The 26,482-nt window shown below is 39.9% G+C and overlaps 1 protein-coding gene across 2 annotated transcripts in view; it reads left to right on the top strand.

The window, feature by feature from the left end:
* Positions 1-26,482, top strand: part of dapp1 (dual adaptor of phosphotyrosine and 3-phosphoinositides) — a 73,946-nt gene that overhangs the window by 1,048 nt on the left and 46,416 nt on the right. The gene's annotated exons all lie outside the window — the stretch shown is intronic.

Raw genomic sequence — 26,482 nt, 5'->3', positions numbered from 1 at the left:
TCTCCTGGAAACTTTCCTATCCATATACAGTACCTGCCCAAATGTCTTCATTTGCCATTGTACCTGTCACTTCCTCTGGCAGCTCATTCCACACACAGACCACACTGTGTGTGTGGGGTTGGGGGAAGGAAGGAATGTGCCTCCACATTTCCCTTTAAATCTCCTCTCTCGCCTTGAATCTATGGCCTCTGGATTTGCACTCTTCTCCCCGAAGACAAGACTGTGGCTATTTACCTTACCTCTGCCTTTCATGGTTTGATAAACTTCTGTAAGGTCAGCCCTTGATGCTCCATTGAGAAATATCCCATTTTATCCAGCCGCTCCTTATAACTGTAGCCCTCCAATCCCAGAAACATCCTTGTGAATCTTTCCAGCTCAGTAGCATCCTTCGTACCAGAACAGCGTGCAATGAAGTCATGTTGACAGTTGCTTGTAACCAATGGGGAAGTACAAACAGGTGAGACTGAGAGGTCACTCCAGCCCCCTGCCAAGCTGTCCCCTCAGCCTCTTACCTTGCCATCCAGTTTTGTTGCTTGGTTTCTTTAAGTCCCAGAATCTGCTACTAACCTACTCCACCAGTGTCCAGAATCTTCCCAAAAGCTCACAGTGCTCTGAATGAAAGATTATTCTAAATCAATGAACTGCTCAGTAGATCAGGCAAAATCTCTGGGTAGAAATAGTCTGTCTCAATAATTTAGGTCAGAACCTTTAGCAAGAATATTGTAAAGAATTTATCCATCGCGGAGAAGTCACGTGATGGAGTAGTGGCCGGACGGTGAACTCCAGCCCTCTCCAGAAAAGTCGGGAAAAACAAGAGAAAATACAAAGGCACAGAAATAAAAGTTAAAGAAAAGTGAGTATAAAGGTGGAAAGAAGATGGCGACAAAAAAAGAAAAATCAAAATCAACGGTAAGAAGAGAGGAAGAGAAGACAACGGAGGAAGAAAGAGAAGGCCTTACCTGTCCGAAGAGGCCCGATGTGGAGAGAGAAGCCCGCTTCCTCAGGTCGGTAGAAATAGGACTACAAAAATGGCTCGCAGAGCCGAGTAAAAGTGCGCAACCGCGCATGAAAAAAAACACACCGACGGGAGGGGGGACCAGCTGGGGAGTCGATCTCCACAGCCGGCAACGACAGCTGCAGAACACCTGCAGCAAGAAGAGACCACAGAAGACAATGAAAACAAGAAAGAAGAGAAGAAAAGGGCAACAAAGAAACAACAGATGGCCAACCCAGAGGAAGAAGAAGAGGAAGAGTACAGTGAATTAGAAGAAGGGAAAGGCAAGGTAAAGGATATACTTTCTCTTGTTAGAGGATACATGGAGTCATTTAAAGAATGGCAAACACAGGAATTTAATGATTTAAGAAGAAGAATAAACAACACAGAAGAGAAAGTGAATAAAATAGATATGACCTTAACAGAAATGGGAAAGAAAATGGACAAGATGGAAGAGCGGGCAGTAGCAGCAGAAATGGAGGTAGAAGACTTAAAAAAGAAATTGGAGGAATCTAATAAAAAAACTAAAGAGACACAAGAACTACTAGCTCAAAAAATAGATATAATGGAAAATTATAACAGAAGAAATAACATAAAGATAGTGGGCCTTAAGGAAGATGAAGAAGGCAAGAATATGAGGGAGTTTATAAAAGAGTGGATCCCTAAGACCCTAGGATGTCCAGAACTACAGCAAGAAATGGAAATAGAAAGGGCACATAGAGCATTGGCCTCTAAACCACAACCACAACAAAAACAAAGATCTATTTTAGTAAAATTCCTAAGATATACTACAAGAGAAAAGGTACTGGAGAAGACAATGGAAAAAGTAAGAGAGGGCAACAAACCACTGGAGTATAAAGGGTAAAAAATCTTCATTTATCCAGATATAAGTTTTGAACTCCTAAAGAAGAGAAAAGAGTTCAATACAGCAAAGGCGATTTTATGGAAGAAAGGGTATAAATTTATACTAAAGCATCCAGCGGTATTGAAAATATTTATTCCAGGACAGCAAAACAGACTATTCTCGGATCCAGAAGAAGCACGAAAATTTGCAGAACAATTACAAAAATAGACTGAGGGATGAAGACGGGTAATGAGAGTAAACATGATCACGATTGATATGTATGTGGGTAAAGACAAAAATAGACTGAGGGAGGAAGATGGGTAATGAGAGTAAAAATGATCACGATTGATATGTATGCGGGTAAAGAGGTATAAGAGTGAATAGAGACAATGTGCATACGTGAATGTATCTGTACTTAGAGGAAAATATAGATAGTATAGACAAGAATTAATAAGGGAAGGTAATGGAATAGAGAGAATAAGGAGGGAATTAAAAGAGTGACCTTTGTGACATATGAAAAGTGAAATCTTTTCTGGGGGGTGCTGGGTGGGGGGAAATAGCGGTCACTGCAAAATCAGTTGACGCTTGCGAGTGGATTCGCAAATCCAAATGGAGAGGGGAGATGTGGTTGTCCGACAAGGGATAAAGGACAACTCAGGAGGGGAAGGGGAGATTGGGGATAAAGAAGATAGAAATAGGAGAATAAGGAAAATGTTGGATGTTGTAGGAATGTTGTCTTATAAAGAGTTGAAAATAAGAAAACAGAAATGGAAAAGGAGGAAAGGTAATGATGGAAAAACGGAAAGAGAAGATAAACAAAATATAAAATGGCTACGCTGAACTATATGACTTTAAATATTAATGGAATACATAACCAAATTAAAAGGAAGAAACTACTAAATTTACTGAAAAAGGAAAAAATTGATATAGCATTTGTCCAAGAAATTGGAGCATAAGAAATTAAAGAGAGATTGGGTAGGACATGTAACAGCAGCATCGTATAATTCAAAAGCAAGAGGAGTGGCTATATTAATTAGCAAAAATGTGCCATTTAAAATAGAAGAGGAAATAATAGATCCAGCAGGGAGATATGTTATGATAAAATGTCAGATATATTCGGAGTTTTGGAATCTACTTAATATATATTCACCTAACGAAGAAGATCAAAAGTTTATGCAAGATATCTTTTTGAAGGTAGCTAATACGCAAGGGAACATACTAATAGGAGGGGATTTCAACCTGAATTTGGATTCAAATATGGATAAAACGGGGAAAAAAATTAACAGGAAGAACAAAGTAACCAAATTTATAATTAAATCGATGGAAGAAATGCAACTTTTGGATATATGGAGGAAACAAAACCCAAAAGAAAAGGAATACTCATACTACTCGACTAGACATAAAACATACTCAAGAATAGACCTATTTTTGTTATCAGCTAGTATGCAGGATAGAGTAAGAAAAACAGAATATAAAGCGAGAATGCTATCGGACCATTCACCCTTAATACTGACAGTAAAGCTAGAGGACATCCCTCCAAGAATGTATAGATGGAGATTAAACCCCATGCTACTTAAAAGACAGGATTTTAGAGAATTTATTGAAAAACAATTAAAAATGTATTTTGAAGTAAATACGGAATCAGTGGAAGATAAGTTTATACTATGGGACGCAATGAAAGCATTCATTAGAGGGCAAATAATAAGTTATGTAACCAAGATGAAGAAGGACTATAATCAGGAAACAGAGCAGTTGGAAAGGGAAATAGTAAACATAGAAAAAAAATTAGCAATGAAGGAAGATACAACTAAAAGAAGAGAATTGGCGGATAAAAAAGTAAAATATGAAACATTACAAACATATAAGGTAGAGAAGAATATAATGAAGACAAAACAGAAATATTATGAACTAGGTGAAAAAACGCACAAAATCCTAGCATGGCATCTTAAGACAGAGCAAACTAAGAAAATGGTATTGGCAACAAGGAAAAAAGACAAACAAATTACATATAATCCAAAAGAAATTAAGGAAAACTTTAGAGAATTCTATGAACAATTATACCGAACTGAAAACGAAGGGAAAGAAGGGAAAATAGATGAATTTTTGACTAAAATTGAACTACCAAAACTACAAATAGAGGAACAAAATAAATTAACAGAACCATTTGGAACAGAACCATTTGGAACAGTAGAAATACAAGAGATAATAAAAAAAATTACCAAATAATAAGACACCAGGAGAGGATGGATTTCCAATAGAATTCTACAAAACATTTAAAGACTTATTAATACCGCCCCTCCTGGATGTAATCAGCCAGATTGATGAGACACAAAACTTACCAGATTCATGTCTTCTTTGGCTTGGCTTCGCGGACGAAGATTTATGGAGGGGGTAAAAAGTCCACGTCAGCTGCAGGCTCGTTTGTGGCTGACCAGTCCGATGCGGGACAGGCAGACACGATTGCAGCGGTTGCAAGGGAAAATTGGTTGGTTGGGGTTGGGTGTTGGGTTTTTCCTCCTTTGCCTTTTGTCAGTGAGGTGGGCTCTGCGGTCTTCTTCAAAGGAGGCTGCTGCCCGCCAAACTGTGAGGCGCCAAGATGCACGGTTTGAGGCGTTATCAGCCCACTGGCGGTGGTCAATGTGGCAGGCACCAAGAGATTTCTTTAGGCAGTCCTTGTACCTTTTCTTTGGTGCACCTCTGTCACGGTGGCCAGTGGAGAGCTCGCCATATAATACGATCTTGGGAAGGCGATGGTCCTCCATTCTGGAGACGTGACCCATCCAGCGCAGCTGGATCTTCAGCAGCGTGGACTCGATGCTGTCGACCTCTGCCATCTCGAGTACCTCGACGTTAGGAGTGTGAGCGCTCCAATGGATGTTGAGGATGGAGCGGAGACAACGCTGGTGGAAGCGTTCTAGGAGCCGTAGGTGGTGCCGGTAGAGGACCCATGATTGGGAGCCGAACAGGAGTGTGGGTATGACAACGGCTCTGTATACGCTTATCTTTGTGAGGTTTTTCAGTTGGTTGTTTTTCCAGACTCTTTTGTGTAGTCTTCCAAAGGCGCTATTTGCCTTGGCGAGTCTGTTGTCTATCTCATTGTCGATCCTTGCATCTGATGAAATGGTGCAGCCGAGATAGGTAAACTGGTTGACCGTTTTGAGTTTTGTGTGCCCGATGGAGATGTGGGGGGGCTGGTAGTCATGGTGGGGAGCTGGCTGATGGAGGACCTCAGTTTTCTTCAGGCTGACTTCCAGGCCAAACATTTTGGCAGTTTCCGCAAAGCAGGACGTCAAGCGCTGAAGAGCTGGCTCTGAATGGGCAACTAAAGCGGCATCATCTGCAAAGAGTAGTTCACGGACAAGTTTCTCTTGTGTCTTGGTGTGAGCTTGCAGGCGCCTCAGATTGAAGAGACTGCCATCCGTGCGGTACCGGATGTAAACAGCGTCTTCATTGTTGGGGTCTTTCATGGCTTGGTTCAGCATCATGCTGAAGAAGATTGAAAAGAGGGTTGGTGCGAGAACACAGCCTTGCTATAGTGTACTTAACAGAACCAGAACTATCAATAAAAGAATTATATAAGAAATTGAAGGAATATGGAGAAGTGGCGGGTTACAAGATAAACGTAAATAAAAGTGAAGCACTGCCTATGAATAATGCGGATTTCTCAAAATTTAAGAAGGAATCTCCATTCAGATGGCAAATGCAGGCAATAAGATACCTAGGTGTACAAATAAACAAAAATCTAGGCCAATTATATAAACTCAATTCAATCCACTAATGAAAAAATTACAGGACGATTTAGAGCATTGGAAAGAGCTACCACTAACACTGATAGGAAGGATAAACTGTATTAAAATGAACATTTTTCCAAGGATACTATACTTATTTCTGGCATTGCCAATACAACTGACAGAAAAATTCTTCAAAGAGTTAAAGAAAATAATAAGGAAATTTTTATGGAGAGGGGGGAAACCGAGGATAGCACTAGATAAATTAACAGAATGGTATAAACAAGGAGGCTTACAATTGCCAAACTTCAAAAATTATTATAGAACCGCACAATTAAGATACCTATCAGATTTTTATCAAACAAGGGAAAAACCAGACTGGACGAGATTAGAATTAGATAAAATAGGGGAAAAGATACCTGAACACATATTATATAAATGGGATGAAAAATTGGTACAACATAGAACTTCTCCAGTATTACATCATCTCCTCAATATTTGGAAGAAGATTCATGTAGAAAGAAATAAAACAAATTATCAATTACCAAAACTAATATTGACGCAAAATAAGCTACTCCCTTTTACAATAGACAACCTTTCCTTTAGAAAATGGGAAAAAAAAGGGATTAAAAGAATAGAAAATTGTTTTTCAGGAAGTAGATTCTTATCCTTTGAACAAATGAGAGTTAAGTACAATATAACTGGAGATACAGCGCTGGCATATTACCAACTGAGATCCTACTTGAAAGATAAATTAGGAAGCAATTTGAGTTTACCAGAGGGAAGTAACCTTGAATATGTGATTACAGATACAATGTTAATCAAAAGATTTATAACAAATATGTATATTAAACTGCAAGAAAAGGAGAATGAGGAAACAAATGGTAAAACTAAACAAAAATGGGAACAAGATTTAAATATAAAGATAAAAAAGGAAACATGGGAGAAATTATGTTCTGGAACGATGAGAAATACAATAAATACGAGGCTACGTATGATATAATATAATTGGTTACACAGACTATACATTACACCGCAAAAGTTAAATAAATGGGACCCAACAGTATCTGATAGATGTTTTCGATGTAAAAAAGAAATGGGAACAACAATTCATGCAATCTGGACATGTCAGAGAGTAGAAAAATTTTTGGATGATCTCAATCAGATATTAAATAAAATAACAGAAAACAATATACCAAAGAATCCAGAGATCTTTCTCCTAAGTAACATAAAAAACAAAGAATTTGGAATTGATTTGGAGGATGCACAAAAAAGATTTGTTAAGATAGCCCTAGCCGTAGCAAAAAAATGTATTATGTCAACCTGGAAATTGGAAGATAATTTGAAAATACAACAATGGTATATAGAAATGAATAAATGTATTCCATTAGAAAAAATAACATATAGTTTAAGAAATAATATTGAAATATTCGAACAAGTATGGGAGCCTTACATTAAATACAATAGCGAAAACCTACCGGGGACAAACATTACCTACGTTGATGGAAGGAGAAGGAAAGAAAAGAATGGACTCAGTAGAATTTCTGGTGTATTTTTGATGAATGACAACATTGTCTGACTGGCTTAATGCAACCTAGATTGTATACCTAAAATGGATGAGGGGGTGTGGGGGGGTGGCTTGGGAGGAGGGAGGGGGGGGGAGAAAATGTCACTGTATATGTGTGAAAAAGAAAAAGTGTATATCATGGCTAATGTGATTTATGGTGTGAAAAATAAAAAATTTAAGAAAAAAAAGAATTTATCCATCGCAATGAAGGATCCCAACCCAAAATGTCGACTGATCATCTCTTCCCCCATGGACGGATGCTCCCTGACCTGCTGTCTCTCCACCAGCTCAATGTTTGCTCAAGATTCCAGTATCTGCACCTTTTGTGGGTATCTTGTTCAGACTTGACTGACCACTTGGGCTGTGGGCTGCCTCGCTATAGGGCAAGTTTGAAATGTTTCACTCAGATACAAGCATCTGTCTGCACTGATGGCATGGGAGTGGGGAGAATCAGACTTGGGAATCCATGTTTCCGAAGACCTCTTCAGGGCAGCCAGCCCCATTCAAGCAGCCATGAAGAAGGTACACCAATGCCTCTACTTTTGAAGGAGTCTGAGGAGATTTGGCATGTTGTCAAATACTGCACTAAACTTCTGCAGATGCACTGTGGAAAGAATGCTGGCTTGTGCTTCACAGCCAAATTCAGGAGGCTGGAGAAAGCAGTAAACATAGGCAGGTCCATCACAGGCTCTGGCCTGCCAACGATTGCAGACATCTATGTGAAGCACTACTTCAGGAGGATCCCTATCACCCTGGTTGCAACTCTTTTTGCTTCACTTGGGAAGAGGGAACAGAAGCCTGAAGACCAGCACCTTTAGGTTCAAGAAAGAACAGTTTCTTTCCGACAGCTATCAGGCTCTTGAACCTTCCTTTGTTAGACTAATCGGGGACTGTCTGGCACTGATGCGTCACTTTTTAGGACAAGGATTATTGTGAATAGTTACATCCATCTTGAGTATTTGTTTCTTTTAATTTAATAAATGAGTTTACTTTTCTAATTTTTTATATTAAGAATTATGAATTTCACCACATATGCATATTGTACAATGTGTGTGACCATAAACTCCATTGTCACCATCAAATAGAATTCCATTGTTCTTAGTTGTTCATCATTCTACAGTTCCTAGGAATATCCTCATTAGGTGAATTTTCCTTTCAAAGCAAATACATTTTTGAGAGCATGATTGAAGTGGTAACCACAGACGCAGTCTCCCCAAAGCTTTGTTTCAATGCTGTAAGTGAATGCTGTGGTAATGTAATCCCTCTGCAGTAAATGTTTGTCTGTGCCTTGCTAATTTCCAGCTGATCCAATAGGTTAACATTTGGAGAAATGCATGGAAGGACACCCCACCTCTCATTGTCCTATGTTCAACTCTTCCTCTCGACTTAGCTTGTGGGCGTCTCTCTTTCTCTCGCTCTCTCTCTGCTCCCTCCCAGATTTGTACGGTTACCAAATTCTGATACACTACACACTTTCCTTCTATCAGATTCATGGATGCAGGTATTTGTTTGAGCTAAGCAGCATCTTCAGATAGCCATCCAGCTATAAAGGACATAAGAAAATAAGAGCAGGAGTAGACCACACCATTGCTTTATCCTGTCCCATAGTTGCCAGCATAGCAGAAGCCTTTTAAACTACCTATTAACATATGCAACAACCATGAGAGATCTATGGATTTGGGCCCCAAGGTCCCTCTGTTCATTAACACTGTTAAGAATCCTGCCATTAACCATGTGCTCCGCCTTCCAGTTTAACTTTCTAAAATTCATCACTTTATTCTTGACCAGATTGAACTCCATCGGCCACTGTTCTGCCCAACTCTTCACCTGTCTATATCCTGTTGTAACCTACAACAACCTTCTACACAATCCACAATACCTCCAATCTTTGTTTCATCTGCAAACTTATTGACCCATCCTTCCACTTCTTTGTCAAGGTCATTTATACAAATCACAACCAACAGGAGTCTGCAGAATGCCATAGGTCACTGACCTCCAGGCAGAATATGTTCCATCTACTGCTATCTGCAGGCAATCTAATTCTGAATCCACACAGCCATGGATCCCATGTTCATGACTTTCTAACCTTGTCAAATGTCTTGCTAAAATCCACATGCACCTCATCCACCATCCTCGACATGCTCCAGCACATAGGCTTGTTCTACTCTGACCTTGCAATTACCAAGGTCTCTCTCTGGTGAACACTGAAACAAAGTATTCATTTAGGACCTCCTCTAGGCACATGTTGCCTCCTTGATTCTTAAGGGGTCCCACCTTCAGTCTGGTCTTCATGCCTTAGGAATTTCTTTATTCCTACTTGCCAAGGACTTCTTGTGGCTCTTCTTGGTCTTCCAAGTCCTTTCCTAAGTTTCTTCCTGGCTACCATAGAATTCTCATGAGCCGTTCCTGACTTTTTTTTTTCTTCCTAAACCTTGTGTAACTTTTTTCTCTTAACCAGCTGTCTCAATGGGACAAACCTATCCTGAATGCCATGCTAGTGATCCCGAAGCATCATCCACATTACTTCTGTGTTTTTCCACGAGAACATCTATTCCCAATTTACTCTCCCAATTCTTGCCTAATCCCATTGTAGTTGGCCCTTCCCTAATTAAACACTTTACCATTTTGTCTACTTTTATTGTTATCCATAGCTTTGCTAAAGCTCAGGGACCTATAGTCATTATCACTGAAATGCTCCCCCACCAAGAGGTCTGTCACCTGACGAGGTTCATTACCCAGTATTAGATCCAGTATGGCCTTTCCTCTAATTGGCTTGTTCACATAGTGTGTCAGGACATACCTGAAAATTCTGCCCCTCACAGTAAGGAGGTGCCAGTCAATATTATGGAAGTTGAATTCTCCTGTGGCAACAACTGTTATTTCTTCACCTTTCCAAAATCTGCCTTCTGATCTGTTCCTCAGTGTACCAAGGGCTATTTGGGTGGGGGTGGGGGGCGGGTGGGAGGTGGCTGCATCTATTGACCAGCCATTAACCACCTTTTTTCAACTATGGCCTCACCTAGGGCTCTGCTCAAAGTTTTTGAGTCCCCTTCCCTGTGAAGCAGTCAGGTTTTGGTTTCTTCTGTACTTCTCTCCTACTGTCTACATAAAAACAAAAAAAAATGATGTTGGGTGAGTTGAAAAGAAAACTAGGCTTTTACTTAAATGTGCTAGGGCCCCCATTGAAAACAGCTGCTATAAATGACTCCAAATCGGTGATTGCTCCCTTCTGTTTCTAACTTCCACCTACACTGTCTCAGTAGGCAAACCTTCCACAATGTCTTCCCTTTCTACAGCTGTGATACTATCCCTGATTCGTATTGCCTCTTTGTGCATGCCCCCCCCACCCCCCAAGTTTACTCTCCCTTCCAATCCCTTTTGAAATGTCTAAATCCAAGTACCTGTATCAGCTAAGTCTCTGTAACTGCCAATATATTCCACTCATCCCAGCAATCAGGACCAGACCTGGGTTCAAATCCCACGCTGTCTGTAAGGAGTTTGTACATTCTCCATGTGTCTGCGTGGATTTTCTCTGGGGTCTCTAGTTTTCTCCCACCCTTCAAAACGTACCAGGGGTGTAGGTCATTGGGGTGTAAATTGGACAGCATAGACTCGTAGGGCCAAATTGGCCTGTTACAGAGCTGTGTCTTTTTTTTTAAAGTATAACTTTCATTTCTAGAATCATCTTTGTGAACCTCCTCCAAAACTTCTCTAAATGTCAGCACATCCTTTCTTAAATGAGGAGCCCATAACTGCTCACAATACTCTCAAGTGATGTCTCACCAATGCCTTATAAAGCCTCAACATCACATCCCTGATTTTTGTATTCTATTCCTCTTGCAATTAATGCTCGCACTGCATTTGCCACCTTCCCCGCTGGCTCAACCTACAAGTTTACCTTCAGGCTAACCTGCACACGGACTTTGGGTCCTTTTGCATCTGAAGTTATCAATTTTCTTCCCATTTAGAAAATAGTCTGCCTGTTTATTTCCTCTGTGGTGTTTCAAAACAGCTTATGGATATAAATAGTTTCTAATGAAAATCAAGTTAAATATATTGAACCTGTAAAAACATGAAATGAAAGTGGGTGACACCCCATTAAATAGAATGAGTTCAGGTGAATGGCACCACCTGAGGTGTGAAGGGTCTAGAAATGTTTTGGAATGTTGTAAAGGGTTGTGCAGTATAAAAGTGGAGAGGTTTTGCTGGGATATTTGCAGTAAGTTGTTGAGACCATTCTTGGTGTTCAGGTTTGGATTTCATATTGAAACCAGTGAAGCAAAGGTTCACTGGATGGATCGCTGGACTGAAGGGGTTGACACTTTATAAACACGTTGAGCAGAATAGGTCAGTACCCATTGGCGTTCAGAATGTGAGGCCATTCTTCTGAAGTGTGTAAGATTTTGAAGGGGATTTGTGGGGTGAGTGTGGAGAGGCCATTGTTTCAAGAATAAGGGATCCTCATTTAAGACAGATGACAATAACATTTATTTGAGGGGAAAATCTTTGAAGCTCTCTAACCAAGAGGGGTGTGAAGATGAAGACATTGAATCCAAGTATATTTAAAGTGGACATTGATAGGTCCTTGATTAGTAAAGGTGTCGAAGGCTATGGAGAAAAGGCTGAAAAATAGGTTGGGAGGGAAAATACATCACCCAAGATTCAAATGGTGGAGCAAACTTAAAAGGAAAAATGGCCTAATTCTACTCCTACATCCAAGTAGAAATTGATAAAATGTGAACTACAAAGGGGCTGTTGGGGATTGGGGAGAGTATTGAAAGGAGATGTTGAAGATTGGATCATTTATCGTCACACAACCAGGGACAAACCATTTGGCCCATCCCCATATCAGAAGGAGGTAAGATATGCCTGCATCCAACATTGGGTCTTCACTCCCTGCACAATGAACATGGCTAGCGGGCTGGATCATCAGACATGTTATACCTGTCAAGTAACTAATCCTCAATCAAAAGAAGGCATTAACTAGCGAGGGGGGTGGGGGGGGGAAAACTGAGCAGTCTGGGACTATACATTCAATTTTAGAAGGATGGGGTAATCTTGTAGAAACCTATAAAATCATGAAAGGAACTATCTTGGCAAGGAGGTTGTACCATTGGTAGATGAGGCTAGAACTAGGAACTCGAACCTCAAGATTTGGGGGAATAGACGTAGGACAGATGAGGAGGAACTGCTTCTTCAAAGAGCAGTGAATTGGAAGAATTTTCTGCCCAAGGAAGCAGTAGAGGCTGCCTCATCAAATGTATTGGAAATGCAGTCAAATTTTTGAATAATGGGGAAATTGAGGGTAATGGAGAACAGATGGATAAGTGGAGCTGAGTCTATGAAAATATTTATCTTATCCTTTTGTACTTGTTATCTCCTCTGTCTTGGCATATTGTAGTGTATACTATTGTAGTTGGAGTTGCTCGCATGCCTGTTTGGCTGCAGCAAGAATTTGGATGCATTTGTATGTTGTACTTGTGTAATGTTAACAAAACAGCATGGTAGAAGGCCTTTCTGGCCCATGAAACCCATGTTACCCAATTAACCTATCAACCATGTACATTTTTGGAGGGTGAGAGGAAATCGGAGCACCAGGGTAAAATCCACGCAGTTTACAGGGTCGGGCCTCTGGCGATGCAAGGTATTGCGCTAACAGTGAGGACAAACTCGCCATTGTAGATTAGCCATGGCGGAGCAGGCACCCAACCCCAGCCCCTTAATGTTGGACCTTCTGAAAGTCCAGAGACACGGTTTATGCCTCTTGTTCTCCTCGTGAGTTCAATGATTGTCTTTGCACTTTTATTCCCTCATGTATTTAACTTGCTTTCCCTTAAACCACCCCGTGAGAGAGATTTTCACATACTTTTTCCAAATTTCACTTTGGATTGGACCCAAAAATACAAGAGATTTTCCTGGTGGAAACATTCTCTCTCCTTTTTTTTTAAATCTTTTCCTAACAGGACTCTCTAACATAAGTATTCACTTGTCCAAGTCTATTTTCTGGAGGCTTCCAGCAATTAATTCCTCCTATTCAAACCAGCAGTGGTGTCGATGTTCCAAGTGGAGGTGTAATTCAGGATAAGCATGAAGGGAAATGGAAAGGATGTAGGCGGAAGATTTGGATTAGACTCTTCAATACCTTGGCCAAGCAGTCGTGTTAACTGGATGGTGAAGAAGGAGTGCACAGAGATCAGAAGCTGAAGAGGCAATGGAAGACAGCATGAGTGGAATGAGAATTGGAAGGAAACAGTAGGAGATTGAGTAATGTCCAACATGGCTGTGGGACATGGGAGCAGTCTAAATTGTCACAGTAAGGACCTCCCAGTGGCCAGCCACTTCAATTCCACACCCCAATGCCACACCATGACCAATTCCACACCCCAATGCCACACCATGACCAATTCCACACCCCAATGCCACACCATGACCTCTCTCGATGTCAAACCGAGGCCACTTGCAAATAGGAGGAACTAGTTGTATTCCGTATTTGCAGTCCCCAATTAGACAATATAAATATAGACTTCTCCAACTTTCTGTCCCACTGTGTGCGTGCGTGGCCCCCTTTCCTGCAACCCTCTCTCCTTTCCTACAGTTCCCCACCCTTTCCTGTCCTTCTATCAGAAAGTTACCACTTCTTAGTCCTCTGCCCTCTTTCCCCCTGTCCCTTCTAAGCTTCTTCCTCTTTTACCATCCCACCTCTATTCACCCATTACCGATTCGCCTTTGATTCTTTCACCATCTCTACTCCAATTTTTTTATTCAGGGATTGATAAATAAACCTAAATCTAGAACTAAGATGGAAGATTGGCCTTTGCCAGAGCAGGAGCTTTTCTAAACATGGAGTTGTGGTCACAGGGGGATGGGGGAGGGGAGGGGGAAATAAAGGATTTAATGGAATTTGGAGGTCGATATTTGTGGTGATATGTATATACTCTTGCTACTCTGTACATAAGTGGCTGGGCTGCCCACTGATGACTCGATCCCCTGTAATCCCTCCCCCTTTGACCTGGCCATAAAGGTCAACCTCCCTACCCCCTTCCATTTATTTGAACACATGGAGTTGGGCCAGCTACAATCTAATGTGTATTAAAGCCTATTGTTCCTCACTCAGTCATTGAAGTCATTGATAGTGCAGATCAATTTACATCCCCCAGGTGCCTTATCCTGAGGGATGTGCGCCAGTGCACATCTCAACTGCCTCCAGTACTTCCATGATGACCTTTGCCACCCTGGAATCCTGAGGTAGTTCCACTTCATGAAAGGCTGGAACCTCCCGTATTCCACCGAGGACGTCAGGTCTCTGACCAGACACTGTGGGGTCTGCGCCGAATGTAAACCGTAGTTCTTCAGGCCCGACAAGGTGGACCTCATCAAGGCCACACACCCTTTCGAATGATTGAGTGTTGATTTCAAGGGACCACTGTCCTCGACCAATAGGAACGTCTATTTCCTTAATGTCATAGACAAGTTCTGCAGATTCCCATTTGCCAGAGGTCATGACAGGACAGGGGATGCCACAGTTATCAGGGCACTCCGCAGCATATTCACTCTCTTTGGGTGCCCGGACTATATTCAATGATCAGGAGTCCTTGTACCTGTTGGCTAGAGGCATGGCCACTAGTAGGATCACGAGCTATAACCCCAGGGAGAACGGCCAAGTGGAGCGAGAAAATGCCACCATTTGGAAGGCAATCCTTCTGGCCCTTGTCAAAAGGCCAGGTGGTGTTTCACTGACAGAAAGTCCTTCCAGAGACACTGCATGCCATCTGATTTCTCCTATGTACTGCTGCAAATATGACCCCACATGAACGCATGTTTTCCTTCCCCAGGAGATCGATGACCGGAACCACTCTGCCTCCTTGGCTCTTGTTTCCGGGTCGAGAGGAAACATGCGAGGGGTCACAAGACCGACCCGTTGGTGGAAGAGGTGCAGCTCCTGCACGCTAACCCACAATACATACATTCAGTACCCTGACAGCCATGAGGACAAAGTCCCTGTCCGGGATCTGGAGACACTCACCACCCCCGGTCACCACATACACACACTTCGGCTCCTAGAGACTTAGTGCCGTCTAGTGAGGCTACCCCAGGTGCCCACACCACATGCTTGGGACCCTCACCCAGCTGAAGTCTAATTAAAGCCTTTCGTTCCACACTCAGTCTTTGGAGTCCTTGATAGTGCATCTCAGTATTGATACTGTTTGTAGGAGTGTGCCAAGACAGAATACAAGGTATTATTCCTCCAATTCCCTATTAACCATTGATTTTAGTGGTCGCTGGTCTGGTAAACATGTCTTTTAAATGTTAATGACCCCTAGCAGATGATATTCCATCCTGCCTGTAGCCTTGGATATTTTTGATCTGTCTTATTATTACCCTGATAAACCTCATGGATTAAAATATCTTTAATTATTGTGAAGATTTTTCAGAATTCTACTGCCACCAGGAAGACTTCTCACAGGATCCGACCAGATACTGGCAGGTCAGCTATGAAGTCCCCTGTCACAGGAACCTGGTGGAGAGCTGGTAGAGGAATAGTTTGCTCATCTGCATCTCAGCAAGTCTCACAGGAACAAAAAAGGAGAGCTGGGACACATTGTAGTGTGCGTCGAAAGAATCAAAGACTTGTTGATCCAAACCAAGGCTTTTATTAACTAAAAGACTGGAGCATATCACATGTAGGTCGACCAGTCTAGAATGACCTGGTCTGGCTAGGAGCAATCCTTTAAGACCTGCCAGTAGGTGTGGCTACACTCTCAGCCAATCACAGTCATCCTACATTACAATCTGTATATATTGGTGATAGAATCTGTGCTATCACACATTTGGAATCAGAAATAAGCTAGGGCTCAAGTTGTTGATCAACAGCAGATCTGGACTCTATGAAACTTTGGAATGCCTAGCAGTGAAACTAGCAGAGAAAAGTAATTGTGAGTAGAAGGTGGAACAGTTGGTGCAACACGATTATAGCATTAGCAATCTAGGTTCCAATCTGGAGCTGTCTGCACCAGGTTCTTCCCATGACTTGCGTGGGTTTTCTCAGGCTGCTCAGGTTTCCTCCCACCCTCTAAAATGTAGTAGTTTAAATGGGTGGTACAAATTTCATGGGCTAGAAGAGTCTTCTACTATGCTGTATTGTTAATTTAAAAAAAACTAATTAAATGGAAAAATAAATCTTTTGTCATTAATGAAACCAAACTCATCTTAAGCCACAGCTGGTGAATGTGTTGTCGTTGGTAGGTCTCAATCAACTTAGAGCTTGCAACTGTAAAAGTGCAGAGTAACATTTATACAGCATGGAAAGAGGCCTTTCAACCTGACTTATCCATGCTAATCAAGCTGCTCACTCGAGCTAGTCCATATTTGCCTGCATTTGATCCACTTCCCTTTTAAACCTTTCCTGCTTCTGTATCTGTCCAAATGCCTCTTCAATGATGTAATTGTCCCCACCTGCACTCTTTCTCCCTGGTTGCTCACTCCACATACTCCCCACCCTCTGTGTGACTCCTCTTCAATCTTTCCCTTCTCGTCTTAAATCTGTGCCCTCTACTTTTAGATTCCTCTACCCTGGGGAAAGACTGTGACTATTTGCATATCTATGTATGGTGCTACCACTATGTACATAGATGTATGTATGGGCTATATGGACTGGCCTGCCCCCTGAGCCTGTGACTTCTCTATATAACCATATAACCACTTACAGCACAGAACAGGCCAGTTCGGCCCTACTAGTCCATGCCGTAGCAAATCCCCACCCTCCTAGTCCCACTGACCAGCACCTGGTCCATACCCCTCTAGTCCCCTCCTATCCATGTAATGATCCAGTCTTTCCTTAAATGTAACCAATGATCCCACCTCGACCACGTCTGCCGGAAGCTCATTCCACATCCCCACCACCCTCTGCGTAAAGAAATTTCCCCTCATGTTCCCCTTATAATTTTCCCCCTTCAATTTTAAACCATGTCCTCTAGTTTGAATCTCCCCCTTTCTTAATTGAAAAAGCCTATCCACATTTACTCTCTCTGTCCCTTTTAAAATCTTAAACACCTCTATCAAGTCCCCTCTCAATCTTCCACGCTCCAGAGAAAAAAGCCCCAGTCTGCACAACCTTTCCCTCTAACTCAGACCCTGAAATCCTGTCAACATTCTCGTGAACCTTTTCTGCACTCTCTCTATTTTGTTTATATCCCCATTAAAGGCTGTTTCACCCAAGTCCCTCCTTCATTACCTGCCTTGGAACCAGGCCAGCAACATGTAAGCTGTGCTGACGCTTTAAGGTGATTAAATCACGATTCTCTGTCTGATTGTGGCTGATTGGTAGTACAGTATGCCCCTCATAATTTTATAAACCTCCAAGGTCACACCCCAGCTTCTTACTGCAGGGAGAAATGGTGGTGAGACAACTTTCCGCACACAATCAAATTCAATTTTATTATCATTTGACTGTACCTGCCCAACCAGATGAAACACAGTTTCTCCAGATACAATACACTGCATATATAATAACTACACTGGATGGGTCACGTCTCCAGAATGGAGGACCATTGCCTTCCCAAGATCGTGTTATATGGCGAGCTCTCCACTGGCCACCGTGACAGAGGTGCACCAAAGAAAAGGTACAAGGACTGCCTAAAGAAATCTCTTGGTGCCTGCCACATTGACCACCGCCAGTGGGCTGATAACGCCTCAAACTGTGCATCTTGGCGCCTCACAGTTTGGCGGGCAGCAACCTCCTTTGAAGAAGACCGCAGAGCCCACCTCACTGACAAAAGGCAAAGGAGGAAAAACCCAACACCCAACCCCAACCAACAAATTTTCCCTTGCAACCGCTGCAATCGTGTCTGCCTGTCCCGCATCGGACCTGTCAGCCACAAACGAGCCTGCAGCTGACGTGGACTTTTTACCCCCTCCATAAATCTTCGTCCGCGAAGCCAAGCCAAAGACAGGGTATATACAAATATTATTAAAAATAAATATATATCAATATTTGAAATTATTTACTCAGTTATGAGTCACCGCACCGGGTGAAGCCATTAGAGGGGGTGACACTAAAATGACTTTATAATTTTTTTGTGGTGTTTCAGCAGAAATTTATTTTTTATTTAAAAAATCCTGTAGTCAGTTATAACAACAAAAACACTCAGTTACTAATAATGTTGTAATTCAATGAAGTAGCAGCCATGTTTGAGGCTGTTCAAGCGAAGAGTCTCATATCTGACACTGAGGAAGAGTTAAAGGTGTTAGTTGGACATGCTGTGGAGTAATGGATTATTGTTTTGAAAGCTGATCAGAAGGAATCAATTTGAGTGTGTCCAATGAGCAACAAATCTCTCTCTGAAACTGACAAGAACCTTTCTGAGCAGTAACTGTTTAAGTACCAGAGCTTGGTGAAAAATTCATAATGTTAAATTCTGTGCACAGTATAAGAATTGCCTGATGCTGGTGAACTTGGATGAGTGAGAAGTGAGATTGGACTGTGAATGAAAGAAATTTTCTGAACATATAAACATTACATACACATGTGCTTAGAATTAGAAGGGGGTTAAGTTAATATTATTATTAAAGTTAAAATTTGATCCTGTTTTTATGCTTAAAGAAAATTAAAAATTACTTTCCATTTTTCTTTGTGAATTTCTATTCCTGCTGGGTTTTGGGGTCCTCTGGGCTCGTTACAGTGTCCATTCCAAAATCAACCACTTTCTATGATGAGGTATCTGACCTTTTTATAGAAATGCCAAGGCTGAGAAGGTACATGAAAGCATCAGAGATTGATTTGGACAAAAGCCAAAGAGTGGGAAACATTAGGCATTTTAACATTCATAGCTGAATGGGTCTTTGTAGAATTAGTACGGGAGGAGGTTCATGGGTGTGAGGGAGGGCAGTGACACCAACCATAGTGACGCCACTGGCAATGCTCCCAGTTAATCTCATCACTGGAGGAAAGTGAGACCCCAGTGATCTTCTTGGCCTTTTTGATGATCCTCTGCATTGACTTCCTATCTGATACAACCAAATGGGACATTCTTGATTATGCTACTGTAGAATGTTGGCATGTTCTCAAGATGGAGCTAGTAGCTTTGTCCTCCTGAACCTCCTTAGGAAGTGTAGTGAGATTATGTGTTTGTATATAGATATGTTTTGGGAGATAAATTGGGGCAGGTTTTTTAGTGTAGGTTACACACAAACACTTCAAAATAGATCTAATTTAAAATACTGGAGCTCTGCTCAACTCAGACAGGGCAGCTCCTGGGGGGTCTTTGCAAAAACTTTGGGGAGTGCCCAAGAGACTTCACTAATGGATTGTTGTTTTGAAAAGCAACAGATGAAAGAGATCAGGGGAATAGTTCAGAGCCTCAGGCTGTCTGGGAGTGCAGCTTGCTGTTCTAAGAGGATCATGTGGTTTTTGCAAGCAAAAAGAGTTGAACAGCTTTTTGTCAGAGAGAGGGAGAGAGATCAGTTCTGCAGTGCTAAAGTCAGCAGTAGCAGCTGGGACTGGAACAGGACAAGCTGGCAAGCTTGTGAAAAATCCCCATTTGGAAGATGGATTGTGAGTGCTTAGTTCAGCCTGGTCAAAGCCCTCGTGGTTCATGCAAGAGGAGAGGACTGGCTGTCTAATGTTTCACTTGAAATAAGTGAAACAAAAAGGAACTTTGTGGTGACCTGAAAGAAAAAGGTCATCAGCTGGAGAACCCTGACGGGGCAAGTTTCTTCGGCAAGACACTGATGTGAATTAAAAGGAATCAGTATGTGCCCAGGAACAACAAATCTCTCTCTGAAAACCGACAAGAACCTTCCTGAGTGGTAACCGTTTACCTTTCAAGCACCAAAGTCTGGTGAACTTTATAAATGTTAAATTCTGTGCACGGTATAAGAATTGCCTGCAACCAGTGAACTTGGAGGAATGAGAAGTGAGATTGGACTGTGAATCAAGGAACTTTTCTAAACTTACACACACATTACATACACATGCTTAGAATTAGAAGGGAGTTAAGCTGGGTTAGTTAAAGTCAATAGTGATAAGTTAAAGTGTGATTCTGTTTTCAAGTTTAAAGATAATTAAAAGCAACTTTTGTTTAAGTAACCATTTGTCTTGGTGAAAATCTATTGCTGCTGGGTTTTGGGGTCCTTTGGGCTTGTAACAGTAGGCACTGCTGCGTCTTTGTGACTAATGAGGAAGTGTTATGTGTTGTGCTGACTATTTCTGATTGGTCCTTAGCTTTCCAAAGGCAAATCTTGATCCTCTCAGAATCCTTCAACAATAACTTTTCCACCATTGATGTTAGGCTTAGCAACCACGACCTCCTGACTTGTTCTTCATGCTCTTCTTAAATTAGAGATATAACGTTGGTCACCTTCCAAACTTCTGGCACCTCAACTGTGGCCAATAATGGTATTGCCACGCCCCCTATAATTTCTTGGATTAAAAAAGTTTAGGGCAAGAGTAAATGAAAGCAATAGGCCTCCCAGAACAGTTCTATTTGTGGATCTTGGGTGAGAGGTGGAAACAGGACGTGATGGTTTGGGGCATGATCAGGTTGGGGTCTGTGGAGAGGAGATCTGAGACAGTGGCATAGTGTTTGTTGGTGGGGTCTTGGTCCAGGGTAGGTGTAAGGAGGCATCGAGAGTTGGTGACTGCTGCTCGCCCTGATGAATTCCTCCAGCAGATTGTTTGGCATCAGATTCCAGTGTCTGCAGACTCCTGAGTTGCCTTCAGAAATCCCTTCCTTGGATTCCTGCAATGTCCAATGATCCATGTGGTCAGGTCTGGGGATTTATCTACCTTTGTGTGCTTTAAGGCAATAAGCACCTCTTTTGTAATGTGTATGTTCTAAGATCTGACTATTTCCATGAATCCCCTAGATACTATAAATATCTGTGGCAAATATAAATGAGAAATATTTAAAACCGTGCCCGTGTCCTGAGTCTACAGATGGATGACCATATTGAGCTTTAAGGGGACCTATTCTCCTCTGAGCTACCCAAGCTGCCAGCTGAAGTGGTGGATGCGGGTTCAATTGCAGCATTTAAGAGAAGATTGGATGGATGGGTGGGGTATGGTCTGGATGCAGGTTGATGAAGCTAGCAGAATAGTTCAGCAGATACTAGATGGGCCATAGGAACTCTGTTGTATTGTTCTATGGTGACCAGATCAATATTTTTTTCAAGGTAATGGAAAATAAAAATGACTGGTGCCTGTCTAAACACATATGTTTATGAAAGAATATTCTTCTGCATTGCATCTAATGGTGAAGTGTGTGGACAATGGTCAATAATTAAGAGCTTTTCTTTATTAGTAGGTGTGTGACTAATTGTTATTTTTCATATATATAGATATGTTTTAAAGGAGATAAATTGTGGCAGTTTTTTAGTGTTGGTCACATACAAACACTTCAAAACAGATCTCATTTAAAATGCCAGAGCTCGACAGTCCAGGTTCCAGGTGCCTTTGCAAAAACTTTGAAGAATGCCTTTGAGGACTTCACAAGTAGGTGCTAATTGGACATGCTGTGGAATAATGGATTATTGTTTTGGAAAGCTACAGATGAACAAACTCAGAAGATTAGGTCCGGAGCTGCAGTCTGTCTGAGTGCAGTTGGCTGTTTTAAGAGGGTCATGTGGTTTTCTCAGAGTGAGAGAGAGAGAATTCAGTTCTACAGTTCAGCAGCAGCAGCTGGGACTGGAACAGGACAAGCTGGCAAACTTGTGGAAAACCCCATTTTGAAGGCAGCCTGTTCGAAGCCCTTGTGGTCTCTACAAGAGAAGAGGATTGGCTGTATAATGTTTCACTTGAAATAAGGGAAACAAAAGAACTCTGAATTGACCTGAAAGAAAGAGGTTATCATCTGGAAAACCCTGATGGGGCAAGTTTCTTCAGCAAAACATTAATGTGGCTGATTACAAGGAATAAGTTGTGGTTGTCCAACGAGCAACAAATCTCTCTCTCAAAATCAACAAGTACCTTCCTGAGCGGTAACCATTTACCTTTTAAGCACTAGACCCTGGTGAAATTCATAAATGTTAAATTTTGTGCAGCGTGTAAGAATTGCCTGATACTGGTGAACTTGGAGGAATGAGAAGTGAGATTGGACTGTGAATTAAAGAACTTTTCTGAACTATACACACATTGCATGTGTGCTTAGAATTAGAAGGGCATTAAGCTATTAGTAATTAAAGTTTGATCATGATTTCATATTTAAAGATAATTAAAAGTAACTTTTGTTTAAGTAACCTTTGGTCTTGGTGAATTTGTACTGCTGCTGGGTTTTGAGGTCCAGATTTTATTTATTTTTAGAAACTGTTGTGGAGCTGAGACCTGCCATGCAGGTGGCGAGGGTTGTGTATTTTTAGATACAATATGGTGGGAAAAAATTTGAGCTTGTAACTTTTATAATGTGAATGGGCTCAATAATCAACTCAAGAGGAAGAAAGTCTTAGTTTATATTAAAAAGTTGAGAGTTGATATTGTTTTTTTTTTACATTTAACTGAGAAAGAACATCAAAAATTAAAAAGGGATTGGGTTGGTCAAGTTAGAGCTTCATTCTTTAATTCTAAGGCAAAAGGAGTTGCTATTCTAATTAATAAGTTGCCTTTCAAATTGCTGTTAATTGGTTCTGCGGGAAGGTTTGTTTTAGTAAATTGTCAAATTTATTCAGAATTTTGGACTCTGAATATTTATGCTCCTAATGTAGATGATGATAAATTTGTTCAGGATTCCTTTCTTAACCTTGCAGACGCATATGAAAATGTGATAGTTGGTGGTGATTTTAATTGTTATTTAGATCTATTATTAGATAAATCATAAAAATCAATAATGAAAACAAAAACTGCAAAAAGTATTTCAACATTGATTTTAATTTAGTTGTTATTTGGAGAAGATGAATCTGAAGGAAAACTATTATTCATTTTATTCTTTTAGATTTCATTCTTATTCTAGAATAGAATTTTTTTAATTTTGGCTCATTTAGAAGGATGAGTAATGCATGTAGAATATAAGTCTAGAATTTTATCAGATCATTCACCTTTATTGATTTCATGTTTAGAATCTGAATTTATAGATGGTGATTTAAATCTTTCATTGTTAAGAAATGTTGATTTTTGTAATTAAATGAGAAATCAAATTCAGGAATATTTGAATATCAATACTGATCCAGTTGATAATAAATTTATTTTATGGGATGCTTTAAAATCTTATTTGAGATGTCAAGTAATAGGTTTTTCTAGTAAAATTAAGAAATATTATCTTAAAGAAGTAGATAAATTGGAAAAAGAAAGAAAATTTAGAGAGATTTGCAGAAAGATTTGTCAGAAAAGAAAAATATACTTAATAAATAAAAAATATAAGTCAATTTAGATTTATAGAACAGAAATTCATTCAGAGAACTAAACAGAAATATTATGAATTAGGGGAGAGGGCTCATAAGGTGTTGGCTTGGCAATTAAAAACCGAACAGGCTTCTGGAACTATTAATGCTATTAAAAGAAATTCAAAAATCACCAATAAACAAGAAATAGACAAGTACCTCATTAGTGAGGGCATCAAGAGATATGGGGAAAAGGCTGGAAATTGGAACTAGTGTAGCTTAGTGTAGATTTACAGAAGAGACTCGATGGGCCTAGTGGCCTGCTTCTGTTCCTTTGTCTTGTGATCATGTGATCTATAAACCTCAAGATATAAATGGTTCTTTTAGAAATTTTTGTTAATTTATATACTTAATCTAATAATGATGAAATAAAGACTAATAATTTCTTATCTGATGTTCATCTTCTTTTGTTAAATTGCCAAGATTGTAAAGATTTGATTCCTTATTTACAGTTAGTTATTAATGCACTTAATTTTATGCAAAATGGTAAGTCTCCAGGTGATGGTTTTCCATCTGAAATTTATAAGAAATTTAAAGATTTGTTAATGCCTCCATTAATAGAGGTATTGAAACAGGCAATGGAAGTCCATTCTTTACCGGTGCCTTTTTCTAATGCTATTATAACAGCAATAGTTAAGAAAATAGAGATTTGTTAAAGACTGGATATTATAGACCAATTTTGTTATTAAATGTTAATTATAAAATTGTAGCTAAATGAGGATTAAAACAATAGAAGATTGTTTTGAAGCTGATCATTTTTATTTATTTTCAAAGAATGGAATTAAAATATGTTATTATCAAGTTAAAGCTTTTTTAATTGATTAAATTAGGTCAAAGTCTAAGATTACCTAAACAATTTGAGTTAGAAATTTTACTTACTAAAGGAGGTATTAATACATTTATTTCAGAAATTTATAAATTACTTCAAAGGAAAATACCTAAATTAGATATTCATAAATCAAGATTAAAGTGGGAAAATTATTTAGGTTGAACAATAGATCAAGATAATTGGAGAATGTTATGTAAAGATAATATGACTAAAATTATTAATGTAAGATATAGATTGGTACAATATAACTTTTTTACATCAATTATACTTAACACCTCAAAATTAAAAAGATTTAATTTCTTAAGAATTATGTTTTAGATGTCATAAAGAAATTGGTTCTTTTTTTTCCATTCGACTTGGAAGTGTATTAAGGTTAAGTCATTTTGGATACAAATTATTTCGAGAAAGTGTTAAAGGTTAAACTTCCATTAGACCCAATGTTATTTTTATTAGGAAATATTAAAATGTTTAGTTTAAAATTAAGGTTAACTATATATCAAATTGATTTTTTATGATTGCCTTTAGCTGTTTCAAGGAAATGTGTAGGTATTACTTGGAAGTCTGATATAGATTTGGGGATGCAGAGATGGCATATCAAAATGAGATTTTGTATTCTCTCCAAAAAATAACTTGTAATTTACATGATAAATATCATTTATTTTTGAAAATATGGAGCCCATATTTACAACAAGTTTGTTTGAAAATTTAAACTCTCAATAGCTCATCCTGTTGGTGGTTTTCAGTTTCATGGTGGTTGATTTGAATTGATATATTCATTGATAATCTCCTTTCTTCTTTCTTGGGGGTATTAGAAATTTTACTTACTAAAGGAGGTATTAATAAATTTATTTCAGAAATTTATAAATTACTTCAAAGGAAAATACCTAAATTAGATATTCATAAATCAAGATTAAAGTGGGAAAATTATTTAGGGAGACAGAGGGGGGGGGGGGTAGGGAGGGATGGGTTAGTATATATACCACATGTATTTTTTTTTATATATGTATATATTCATTATTGAATGTATTGTGGTTTTAAAATTTTAAATAAAATATTTTTTTTAAATTTGTGAAGAACTACGATCTTACCTGCCTCGCTCTGACCAGAGTGTGCCACTAAGTAGATTGAATGTTTCGAGCCAGTGACCAGGAGGGACAACAGGGTAGCCCATTGGATGTAGTCAAGGTAGATTTAGGAAGGCCATTTGATGAAGGTCTAGGTCTGGAGTAAGAAAGCCCATAGGGATTGGGATGATGGTTATGCAGACAGATAGCTGAATGAGGCTACCAGTGAGTCAGGGCAGCAGGATTCCAAAGGAGCAAGTGTCTATGGAGCTTCGATGCAATCCAGGGAATTATGTACAGGCCAAATGCTAACGCTACATTCTGTCAAGGCAACAAAACTTTGGCTGAGCTGCTCAGGAGCTCTTGATGAAAGTGGTAACAGATGATTTTTTTCAAAAAAAAAATGTTAGCAATCCTCCTGGTAACGTTAGTGGAGGATAAAACCAGGGCCAGTGAAACTTTTTCCAGAAATGGAAAAAATTAGATGTAAAGCAGTTTTGGGTACAAATGGAATGTCCTGCATTAGAATGGAAACTGGAGCAAAGCACAATCCACTGGAGGAACTCTGTCCCTAGTTCTAGACTCACCTACCAGTGGAAACAACTTGCCTGTCTCTATCTTGCCTATCCCTTTCATAATTTTTTATATTTCTATTATCCTCTCTTATTCTTCTGAATTCCAGCAAGTTTAATATCCCAACATAGAACACAGAACATCAGCCCACAAGGCTCTGCTGGCCCATGTAAACAACTCACCAATCTAATCCTTCCCTTCCTCACACTTGCAATTTTTCTTACATCCATTCACCTAATGGTCTTTAATCTCTTCCATTGTCCCTATTGTACCAACCTCCTTTACCACCACTAAAGTGTTCCATAAATGTACACAGTGTTTGAACAGAGGTCTTTTACTTGCTAATGTTCAACCTTTCCTTACTCCCCGTATGTTAATAAATCCACAATGTCTATAATTCATTTAATTTAATGCTTAAAATCATTGAATTTATTAATAGTCAGAAGCTGTTGAATGAAAACCTATTGAAAAATACTCAGGCTAAATAAACAAGGAGGCTGTAAATGTAAACCCTCTGT

Source organism: Narcine bancroftii, chromosome 3 (genome assembly GCF_036971445.1).
Source record: "Narcine bancroftii isolate sNarBan1 chromosome 3, sNarBan1.hap1, whole genome shotgun sequence".
Classification (NCBI taxonomy): domain Eukaryota; kingdom Metazoa; phylum Chordata; class Chondrichthyes; order Torpediniformes; family Narcinidae; genus Narcine; species Narcine bancroftii.
Note: the sequence above shows the minus strand (reverse complement) of the source record. Positions and strands in the feature narration are given on the sequence as shown.